Source organism: Crinia signifera, chromosome 5, assembly GCF_055691185.1.
Source record: "Crinia signifera chromosome 5, ASM5569118v1, whole genome shotgun sequence".
Taxonomy (NCBI): Eukaryota; Metazoa; Chordata; class Amphibia; order Anura; family Myobatrachidae; genus Crinia; species Crinia signifera.
In genome coordinates, this window is record NC_139221.1 from 102,596,232 (window position 1) to 102,605,247 (window position 9,016).

Genomic DNA, 9,016 nt, shown 5'->3' on the forward strand with positions numbered 1-9,016 from the left:
AATTCCACAGGATAAAGCGTAATTGCAGCACAGCATCACTTTGCACAGAACAAGTGGAAATCTACGCCAACCGGTTCAGGGAAAGGGAGTACCCAGAAAAAATCATACATCAAGCAATCACCAAATGTGAAAAATTGGACAGAACAGAATTGTTACAAGAGAAACCCAAACCAAGAGAAGAAGAAACAAATAAACACTCAGTAGCCTTCATCACGCAATATAACTGTGAAGAAAGAAAGATCAGACAAACCATCAATAAACATTGGAACATTCTGAAAATGGACCCTGTCTTAGAAGAAATACTTCCCAATAAACCACAGATCCTATTCAGAAAATCAAGAAATCTTAAAGAAATATTAGCACCCAGCCTCCTTGTCAATCAATCTACACAACAAACATCACTAACCAAATGTATAGGGACATACAAATGTGGCCATTGTAATGTCTGTAAACATGTTCATCCGGATAGAAAAACCTTTCATAACTACAATAACACCAAAAAATATTCAAAAAAACATTTCTGCAATTGCAATACCACTTCAGCCATCTATATGATCGAATGCCCATGCGGTCTCAAATACGTGGGAAAAACTAAGCGACCACTCAAATTAAGAATACAAGAACACATCAGGTACATCAAAAACAAACTCACAACTCATTCTGTATCCAGACACTTCCTGAACAATCATAATTCATGCGTGGAACATCTAAGATTCACTACAATTGAACACGTCACCCTGGGACCACGGGGAGGAGATCTAGCGAAGAAACTCTCCCAACGTGAAATGTTCTGGATCTATGAATTGAACACCTTGTCACCCCATGGTCTAAACGAAAGCTATGAAATAGCCCCATTTCTCTGAACAAACAACATCACAGACAGCCTAGCCTGTATGCAAGTGACTCTAATACAAAAAATGCGATCATCCCACTCTGCACAAACCCGATTCCATCTGAACTCGGAAGTTAAAAAGCAGTGGGCCCAACAAGTACTTGGGAGGGAGACCACCAGGGAAAATTGGGTGTCGCATGTAGTATTGTATCAAGATAGACACCAGCAGGACTAAGGAAGGTCTGATGATGATTGTAAACATCCAGAAATACAAGAAAATATCCTTTTAAAGAAGATTTATCGGAACCTCTGGGACCCCTACTGCCTGAAATAACTATGAAGAGACTGAAAACAAACTAAAAATATATAAACAACCTCAAAAACCTGGTATCTTTCCTGAAACCCCCCCCTTGGTTTTTTTCAAGGAACACTTTCCAAGATTTCCATCAAAATACTATGTGAAAAATTCAATGTTTATTCAAAAAAACTCAACAAAAAGAAGAGATCGATCTTATTACAATGGAACACTTACCTAGATAGTCCAAACAAAAACAAAAGGACTGGTCAAATATAACCTAAGAACTTTGCATAGACCCGTAAACAATTGGGATATACTAATGACTCATAAGTAATAGTAAACACCACACTCACTTGGCATGTGCTCATGCAAATACACATCGTGTAAAGCCACTATTATGGATATAGAGCTAAATTATGCATGATGTTCAGTATTAACTACAATCATAAATTATGTCACAATTTAATATGTCTAAATAAGCACAAAAAATTACTCTTGTTTGTCACCCCTAAATTATATGTTTATAATTAAGAGACACATGAGGGATCACTATTATTATTTATTTTCTGCACTATTTGCACTTATGCACAACAAAACGTCACACTTAAAAGTGTAAACAACTCATTATTGATACTATGCGGCAAATCAACTAGAAAAACAAGTGTCCGGCATTTCTAACATATATATTTTATTCTTTTTCATAGTTTGCATTAAATCAAATATCTAAGCCCTATTCGCAGCACACTCCATCTAAGGATCTCTATCTGCGTTCCAACGAGACCCAATCACAGCACAGCGTCCATGATCCATCAAGAAATATGCTGCGCTCCAACGGAGAAACTTCCGCGTTCCACAGATCTACTAGATGATGACTCACTCCTTGTCTGTACGGAGCGAGACCTGCGCCTCACTTGAGATGACTTCCGCGTTCCAGGAACCTGCGTGTCAACTAAACCAGCTTCCGCGTTCCACATACGGATAACACGATGACGCACTTCCGCCCTTCATACGGAAATAAGAACAGATCGTGGCCGCATCTATCAGGATAAATAAGACACTCACCCTATACCACCAACGGAGGAAAAGCCTCCCTATCTGTTTAAAAGACAGGCTGCCTCCTATAGAGGAAATAACGATATACAGCGCCTTAGTGAAAACGAATGGACACTTCCGCTTCCGGTCTCCAACCCCACCCCCATATGATCCCAGACAGTATATAAACCCCTACTGATCACACCTCAATATTCTGCTCCCCTTGAAGAAGTCCATTAGTAGACGAAACGCGTCGGGACCACCCTCCAATCCTCCTTGCCATTTGTGCCCAGAGACTACTGCTCTACCTCCTGGTTCCTAACCAAGGGAAAGGACTTCTACTTTCTTTTTCAAAGAAACCATTTTTTTTACTACATACCCAGCTAAGTACTCACTGCAGTTTTGAGAGATAAATATATATAGAAGAGTCCAATTTTTGTGATATATATTATTGTTTTAAAGTGCCTACTATTTCCCACTTGCTCCCTGTTTTTTTCCCCATTCTTACCTTCTCGCCTTCCCCTAACCCCCATTACCTGCCCTAACATACCGGGCATTGCCCCAAAAAAATCTTGTATGTGCTAAAACTTGTTTTATGCATTTTTTATGAATTCTTGATATATATTTTTTATTGTTGGTGTAATAAAACTGTATATATTTTTTAAGGCGCCTAGATTCTCTTTATACTCTCCATATATATATATATATACACTGTATGCCAGTCAGTGATTTTCCTGTATTATACTATCTGTTTTTGCTCCAATGAATACAGAAATTTAAAAAAAGAACGGTTTGAGTCATTATTCTGTAATTGAAAATGTCATACAGTACTGTAGTTTTACTTCCTGGTACCAAGAATTTTCATAGGCAATTATGTAGTTTGTGACAGTAATTTTACATCATATGTCTCTTGAAAACATGATAAATAGCGAGGCCTTATGCCTTACTACCTTTCCACCAACTTTTGAGAATTTCAGACAAAGCTAAGTTACAAGCACAGATTCTGTAATGCTCCATAATTTTGATAATGGATACTGTAGTATATTATTTGAAATCATTAGGTACAACCTCAATTCAAGTTGCTGAAGACTTAGGGCCAGATGTATCAAGCTTCACAAAGTGATAAAATGGAGAGTGATAAACAGCCAACCAATCAGCTCATACCTGTGATTTTTCAAACTCCCCCTGTATCATGACAGGTAGGAGCTGATTGGCTGTCTGTTTATCACTCTCCATTTTATCACTTTGTGAAGCTTGATACATCTGGCCCTTATACTGGCATTCTACAACAAAACCCAGAATTTCGTAGCTGTATTATAAGCCTTGTAATCTTCTTGGTACCTGGAAAGGACATAATTAGGAGGATGGAAAAATGCTTTTAAAAGAATGTGGGAAAATGATTATTTTACGTCAATAATGATCTGTTATTTTTATTATCTTTATTTTGTCATAGCAGACTCTTTAAGTTGGTGACCTACACTTGAACTCCATAGATGACTCATGTTTTCTTCTTAATATAATTACATTTCTGTATTTCAATCTACATCTCATACTGTACAATCCACATTTCAGTCCAGAGTTTGAAATTCTGCTTTAAAACCAAAACTCATTCTGTATTTAGTATTTTTTATAAATTGCAGGGTTTGTGCTTGAAATGTACATTGAACATACAGTCATTTTATTTTATATGTTGTTTTATGAGACCATTACCTCCATTGCATTCTCATTTTCAGAAGATGGCACAACCTATTTCTCATGGGGTAGCAACCACTACTATTACAATAAATAAAAACAAGGAAATAAATTGAAAGAATGCATCACAACAATGCATCTGAAACACATTTGTTTTCATGTATGTTTAGCCATTATCCCATGCATGATTGAAATAATATTGTCAGATCCTATGATGGTAAGAAGAATTAGCAGCATGCAATGGAGGATAGTTCACCAGGTTTATTACCTAACCAGGGATTGGTTTATTAACCGAAAGAAAGGAAATGCAGAACAATTGTTGCTGTAAATCCATTTTCAGCCAGAAACATATTGGGTTAATGCTGGATGACTATAGTGAACATTCTTGCCTTATGTGCATGTATCCAGTGGTTGCAGTGGAATGTATAGTATATATAACAGTGGGGACACATTAGTATAGTGGGTTCCTAATGAACAGGTAGGCGCTGCCTGCCACCCTGCCAAATGGCCACGTCCCTCCCACCACCTGAATCCCCTTGCTAGCATGATAGGGAATGTGTATGTAAACACATCTCCTCACATGCGGACACCCGGGCAAAAAAAAATTTGATGGTTGCTCACCATTGAATGTTGTTTTGCCTATTCACAGATACAAGTCAGCCTAGATTAACTTTTATCTTGGCCAGAGATGGGTAAATTCATGGTGAGCACTGATGTCATGTGATGAACGCTGTCCTTCCCACGCAGGTATTACACACCTGTGCAAGGACAGGATTAATATCCATGCAATTCCGCCTAATGTGTAGCCAATTTCAACGTATTAGACGGAATTACACGGATATTAATCATTATGAGGAACAGGCAAATCTCCTCAAGGACAAATTTACAATAAAGGGATATGACAAAAATAGGATAGAGACCACTAAAGAGCTATGTAAAAATAGAGACAGAGATAAGATGCTTTTAGACGATAAAAAAGTAGATGAGGGTTTGAACACCAACATACCGTTTCTAACCCAATACAATTCACAGCATAAACAGGTTGAAACCATCATCAAGAAACACTGGGGCTTATTGTCTAAAGATCCCCTATTGAAAGGTCTGATAGAGGACAGACCTAAATTTGTCTTTAGAAAAACAAGAAATATCAAAGATAATATACAGTAGTTCGCAGTGCCATAAAAATCCCTAATTTAAAAGGTCCCATCCAATCCACAGGTTTTTATCGCTGTGGAATATGTAGTTTATGCAAATTTTTTAAAAATAAAACCAATAAAATTACACATTACAAATGTAATCAGACGGGCAAACAATTTGTAATCAAAGACTTTATTACTTGTAACTCTAAGTATTGTGTCTTATAGAGAGCTCATGTTTGTTACAGTATGTGGGGAGAACTAAAAGGATGCTCAAAATTAGGTTTGCTTAGCACGTTAGGAATGTTAAGAACGGTATTGAAACACACACGGTTCCCATGCACTTTAAAGGGATTCATAATGGTGATGTTGACCAGTTCTCCTCTTTTTGTGGTATTAAACTACCCACTAATGTATGGAGACAGAATGATAGGGATACATGTTTAGCTAAAATGGAGATGAAAACCATTTATGAGTTGAGAACCCTGGTTCCACAGGCGCTGAATTTGAGCTCAAATGGTTTCTTTAAATAAGGAAAATAATTGTCCATACTCTGCTCAGTTACTTTGTGTTAAAAAAATTAGCTGATTGTGTGTGGGGTTCATTTAATATTTAAGGGTTAACTCATTTTAGGTGTAATTTCAGTATTGTTACTTATTGCAACTTAACTAGTTTGATCTATGAGAAACTTCATTAATTCCGCTGACCGCGATTGGGGAACAAAGGACTTCCTTATTTGCGTTCCATCCACCGGAAGTGATGAAACCGGACTTGTGGAAATTCAATGTACGATGATAACGGAAGTTAGAAGGAAGTAGCGCCAAATTCAGACTGGACATACGGGCAACCACGTAAGACACTATGGAAACCTGCAATGGATCGGGAAATGTTGATGTATTTATTTATGTATTTTGGATGTTTTTATGGATATATTTGTATACAAATATGTGCTTGCTTTGCTCTGATTGATTTCAATAGGTACTGAATGTAAATTGATTGCTTTTATGTATTGTGTCTTATCCGGGTTTTTGCACCCACCCAAGAGGTGTGATCCTACCCCCTGATCGTGGTTAGGGTATAAAGGCCCGGAAATGAGACATCAGCATCACACCCTGAGGAACAATATATTTGAAACGCGTTGGTGTGCTGGGAGTGAGGAACAGAAAGGGTCCAGATAGACCATTTTCATCGGTCCATACCCATTGTTTTCCCAATTTATTCCGGACGAGAGGGATACATTGTGGCTGTTCAGGGTCCTCTGCTTTTCATTTCACCTTTTTAATCATCATTGTTTAACAATTACCTTTTGTCATAATTTTAATGAATACTGCTTTTTGGATAAGTAATGTATACTTTTGTCACATGCAATGCTAACAATGTAATTTAAACAAAGAAGTTATAACTCACTTCAGTCATAATGCCTGCTTGGTTGTTTTCGTGAGAGCCATATACTCTGCCTCGGTTGGGGATGAGGTAGGCTCTTTTCTGCCTCCCAGCTGATAGCTGCACCTGCTAAACCAGATAAATATTTAGATCTGATTTCTAATCAGCATCACAGATTACTTCTAATTCCACATTTTCAGGTTTAACAAATTTTAGTTTTAATGATCTTTTACCGTTTCAGTATCTGAGCTGTCCAGTGTTCTCTTCCAGGGTTGATTGCAAATTGGCTTAAATGGATAACACATTGGTGATGTCTAGTCACTATGGTAAAGTACTCTCTTCATTTCCTCTATCTCTGCCTTTGTTGTTGGACACACAGTAGCTTTTAGGATATTCTTAATTTTGTCAGTTTGTGTGCTGACTGCTTTAGAATCTGCCATTTAGAAACAATGGGGCAGATGTATTAAGCCTTAACAAGAGATAAATACAAGGGTGATAAGGAGAGATAAACGTCCAGCCAATCAGCTCCTTACTAACTTTTTTCAAACACAGCCTGTAACATGGCAGTTAGCAGGTGATTGGCTGGGTGTTTATCTCTCCTTATCACACTTGCATTTATCTCTTGTTAAAGCTTAATACATCTGCCCCAATGTATTTCCAACGACAATGGTTTGTGGAGTAAGAATAGCACAATTAATTAAGGGGGTGCTGCTTACCAAAACATGAAAAGGAGGTACACCGCCTCCTATGAAATACAGAATTACAAGACAATATGTATTGGTTTAGTGCAACCTCCTTAAAAGTGTTCTATACACAATATGTACAAAGATTTATGGTACTTGTGTATTATAGCGGCGCCCCCGATGTACATCGCGCAATGTTTTTATCGCATCGCATGCCATGCACCCGATGTCATGCGATGCGACGCGATTTTTGCCCCCTATGCGATGAAACATTTTATAAGCACCCTAAAGGGTGTTTTTAAGCACCCAAATGGGTGCTTACAATGTGAAATGCAACCCCACGCCACCCCCCCCCCACTATAAGCGTGAACCTGAAGCGTGGCGAGCGCAGCGAGCCTGCGAGGGGCGGCGGTACGCGTCCTCCGACCTTTTCATACCCCCATTATCCACGTCAGCATGGAGTTGAGAATAGAAAGTGTGGCGAGCGCAGCGAGCCACCGAGCCCGAAGCGTGGCGAGCGCAGCGAGCCCCGCAAGGGGACGCGGATACCTGTGAAGCCCGCGAGGGGATGTGGATACCTGTGAAGGTATCCGCGTCCCCTCGTGCGCTCGCCACGCTTCGGGCTCGGTGGCTCGCTGCACTCGCCACACTTTCTATTCTCAACTCCATGCCGACGTGGATAGTGGGGGTATGAAAAGGTCAGAGGACGCGTACAGCCGCCCCTCGCGGGCTCGCTGCACTTGCCACGCTTCGGGTTCACGTTTATAGTGGGGGGGGGGGGGTGGCGTATATGCTTTTTACATTGTAAGCACCCATTAGGGTGCTTATACAATTTTTAATTGCATCGCATCGCATTGTATGGCATTGTATGCCATACACAAAGTCATACAATTTTTAAATTGTATGACATTGTACAATATCGCGCGATATCGCGTCGCATCGCATACCATCGCATGCCTTATGATATGCGATGCGATGGGAGCCGCTATAATACACAAGTACCAGATTTATTTATTAGAACAACAACAGAACAATGTGAAATCAATGAAAATGAATAAAAATTACTATTGGACACCATGCGGACACCATGGACCATGGCTTTTTAGGTGTGGATCTCCAGGATAAAGTGCAATAGTGCATCCAAGATAAAGTGTCCAAGTGCTGATAAAGTGCCAACAGTGCACTAGCAGTCCACGGGTATGTGTCCCAAAGTGTAGCAGTGCCTTGTTGTAACAGTAACAGTCTCAAAAGTTTCATGCGATCATCTTTGAGTCTGAATTTGTCTCCTTGCAACAACTTGACATCAGCTACTGGCTTTCTTGACCTACAAGCAGTACATCATTTACATATACAGGTATTATGACAAGTAATACAAACATTAAATGGTGTTTGAATGTCGTTCATCTCTAAAGGCCCACTGCACACTACACACTGGGTGACTTTGAGCTGAAAGTCGATCAAAACAGCGGGTTTGAGCATCTTTTAGCTCAAAGCCGCCCAGTGTGTATGCCCCAGCGATGAGCAGTAAGTGCTGCTGCGCGCTCCCGCATCATCGCCAGGAAAGCCGCTCATCTGCTGGTTATACCAGCAGATGAGTGGCTTTGAGGACAGCTTTGCATAGCTCTGCATTATGCAAAGTCGTCCTCCCCCTCCGTCATCACCGGGCAGGGGGAAAGCCGCTCAGTGTGTATTTATTACTTATCTATTAACAGTTTCTTATATAGCGCACACATATTCTGCAACGCTTTACACAGATTATTTGAACATTCACATCCATTCACATCAGTCCCTGCCCCAGCGTAGCTTACAATCTATATTACCTACCACATGTGTGATAGGGATGACAGTTTATTCAAAGATCAACAAACAACAGGACATTTATACTCAGAATATCTCAATACCTTAGAAATAATTTACAATAGATCAGGTTTGCTCTTACTGAAACTAAAATAACCCTGCT

At 39.6% G+C, this 9,016-nt stretch overlaps 1 pseudogene; it reads left to right on the forward strand.

The window, feature by feature from the left end:
* Positions 1–915: 915 nt before the first annotated feature.
* LOC146005925 (5S ribosomal RNA) lies at positions 916–1,034 on the forward strand (annotated as a pseudogene).
* The last annotated feature ends 7,982 nt before the right edge of the window (positions 1,035–9,016 follow it).